Source organism: Agelaius phoeniceus, unplaced genomic scaffold (genome assembly GCF_051311805.1).
Source record: "Agelaius phoeniceus isolate bAgePho1 unplaced genomic scaffold, bAgePho1.hap1 Scaffold_109, whole genome shotgun sequence".
Lineage (NCBI taxonomy): Eukaryota > Metazoa > Chordata > Aves > Passeriformes > Icteridae > Agelaius > Agelaius phoeniceus.
In genome coordinates this window covers 115,001-117,500 of record NW_027509875.1, presented here as the reverse complement: position 1 = coordinate 117,500, position 2,500 = coordinate 115,001, and the positions used below count along the sequence as shown (strand labels likewise).

Here is a 2,500-nt window from a genome sequence, read left to right as displayed (position 1 = left end):
GCGGAGACGGCCGCCTTTTTCTCTCTCTCCCCTTACCGACCGACCGGCCCGGCCGGCCGGCGACGGAGAGAGAGAGACGGAGAGCCCCATCCCGGAGACGAGAACCGAAAAGGGAAAAGCGCGGCAGAGACGGCCCCGCGCGGGAGGACCGGCCGGGCGGCGGCGGCGTGTGCGACGGCCTCGGCGAAGGGGAGAGAGAGGGGAGCGACGGCGCCCTTCGGGCGCGCCCCGAGACCGAGACAGAAGAGGAGGGGAGGGGGGGGCGCGGGCGAAGGGAGAGGAGGGGGGCCGGAACCCCCCCCCGTCCCCGGCGCTCTCGCCTCGCGCGCGCGGCAGCACGGCACGGTACCGCCGCGGTACCCACCCGCAGACAGCCGCCCGCGCGGGGGGGAAGGCCGGGGGCGAGGCCCGCGCCTCGCCTCCCCTTCTCGCCCCTCTCTCCCTTGCTCTCTTTCTCTCTCGGCCCTCGGCGGCGCCTTTCGACGCCGTCTCTCGCTCTCCCCGAGGCCGCCGCGCCGCCGCATCCGCGGCGCGGCCCCGCGGCGAGGACGAGCTCCGCCCCAGCGGCTCGCTCCGGGAGCGGGGAGCTACGGAGCGCTCCCCGAGTCTGCATTTAGGGGGACGAAGGCCCTCGCGCGGCGGCGACGACGACGACGACCGCGGCGACGCCCGCCGGGCCCGCAGGGAAGGGATCGAGGCCCGCCGAGGGAAACGCTTCCCTCGCCCAACACCCCTGACCGCCTTCCCTCCGGCCACCGGCGGCACGCCGCCGCCGCCGCCGCCCGCCGCGGGCGACGGGCCTGCGAGGCGACCCCAGCCGCGCCGCCGGGGTGGCCCCCGGACGGCGATTGATCGTCAAGCGACGCTCAGACAGGCGTAGCCCCGGGAGGAACCCGGGGCCGCAAGTGCGTTCGAAGTGTCGATGATCAATGTGTCCTGCAATTCACATTAATTCTCGCAGCTAGCTGCGTTCTTCATCGACGCACGAGCCGAGTGATCCACCGCTAAGAGTTGTCTGCCTTTCGGGCACCGCTCACGCCAGAGCGGCCCCTTCTTTGGTTTAGGACAATGCCGCCGAGGACGCGCGGGCGCGCGCCTGGCTTCCGAGACCGTACGAGCACACGGAAAACGGGAGGAAAAAAAAGGAAAAAAACAAACCCACTCTCCGAAGGCCGGCCAAGAGGCGGGGGAGCCCGCGCCCCCGACCGCCTCCCCCCGCGAGGGGAGACGCCGACCTCACCCACGCCGTCCTTCGGAGGCGGCCCAGGCGCCCGGGCTCGGCCCGGCCTCCGCGCGGAGGGCCGGGCGGCGCGCGCCGGACACGCGGGGGGCACAGGGCGGCCCGCCCGCTTCTCGCTTTCACGGGACGACGCGCACAACGCACACGGCACGCGGCCGGGGGCGCGCGGCCGTCGGCCCCCGCGCCGCGCCGGCTCTCCCCTCGGCCCCGACGCCGCGGGCCTGGCGCGGAGCGCCGCCGCGCCGCCGCGCGGCCGGCGTTGTCTCTCTCTTCCCCCCACCACCACGGGCACGGGCCTTTCCCCTGGGCTCGAGACGGGCACGCGACGGCGACCGGCACAGCCCGCCGGCACGCCTCCCGCGGGACCGCTCCCCCGCCGGGCGGGCGGGCGAGCGACCGGCGGACGCGCTCCGCCGCCGGCCCCGGAGGCGGGCGCCACCGAGAGCCGAGCCGGCGTCGCCAGCGCCCGAGGCCTGCCGGACGGCAGACCCGGCCGCCGCCGGGGCGGCACGCGCCCGGGACCGCCGCCGCCGCCTCGCACCGCCGGGGCCCCTCGCCTCGGGCACGCGCCCGGCGGAAGGCGCCGCGGCGGCTGAGCCGGGGGGCAACGCCCGCTCTCCTCGTTCGCACGCGGAGACCGGGCGGGGAGGAGCGCCCCCGCGGCCGCCCCCGCACGCCTTCCTGCGCGGCCCACACGCGGCCGCGCGGGCAAGGGCGACGGAGGCGAGGCGACGAGCGGAGCCCGGGACGGGACCGCCGCCGGCCGACGGCGGGCGCCGTCCGGCCGACCGTCCCCGCAGGGAGGGACACCCGTCGAGCGGCGCCGCCGCCGCTCGCCACGGGGTCGCCCGCGCTCGCGGGCCTCCGCCGCCGGAGGGCCCGCCGAGCGCTCGCCCCCCCCCCACCGGCGGGCGGGGCGGTCGAGCCAGGGGACGGCCGGCGGACGACGGCGCCGCCGCGCCGCGCCTTCGAGGAAGGAAAGGCCGTCGAGGGGAAGAGAGGCGCCGGACGCGCCGGACGCGGCGCCGCCGCGCGCGCCAGAGACCGCGGCGGCGGGCCCAGGAGAGAGAGCGCGGGCGGGCCCCGGCGGCCGTCGCCCCGCGGCCGAGGAAGGGGCAGAGAGCGCGCGCTCTCTGCCGGGCGTCGCCCGTTACCACGAGGCGGGCGGGTCGGCCCCCGCGGCCGACCGCGCGCCGCGGCCTCTCCGCCGAGGCCGGGCCACGGAGAGGGGGGGGCAGGGCGCCCCTCCCCGGCGCGGCG

The 2,500-nt window shown here is 78.9% G+C and overlaps 1 non-coding gene across 1 annotated transcript; it reads right to left on the bottom strand.

Annotated features, from left to right (window-relative positions):
- Nucleotides 1-860: 860 nt before the first annotated feature.
- LOC143692828 (5.8S ribosomal RNA) lies at nt 861-1,013 on the bottom strand. The gene has a single exon (XR_013180367.1). It is a non-coding gene; the product is annotated as a 5.8S ribosomal RNA (ribosomal RNA).
- Between the last annotated feature and the right edge of the window lie 1,487 nt (nt 1,014-2,500).